Raw genomic sequence first — 247 nt, 5'->3', positions numbered from 1 at the left:
CCAACAGTTACAACTCATCGTGGAATCACCCAAATTTTTTATGGAATAATGATCAGGATCCTACATATTCATCACAACCTATTTTTCAGTGTGTTTTTCAGTCACAAGTTAGTGCCCCCATACTTGAGAAGAAACAAACCTTGGAGGATATGTTGCTGCAGTTCATGACATAGAATGATGCCATCATTCAAAATCAAGCAGAATCAATCCGAAATCTTGAGACTCAATTAGGCCAACTTGTTAATTA

This window comes from Theobroma umbraticum, unplaced genomic scaffold, assembly GCF_002168275.2.
Source record: "Theobroma umbraticum cultivar Fairchild unplaced genomic scaffold, ASM216827v3 scaffold_34.0, whole genome shotgun sequence".
Lineage (NCBI taxonomy): Eukaryota > Viridiplantae > Streptophyta > Magnoliopsida > Malvales > Malvaceae > Theobroma > Theobroma umbraticum.
This window is presented reverse-complemented; position numbering follows the sequence as displayed.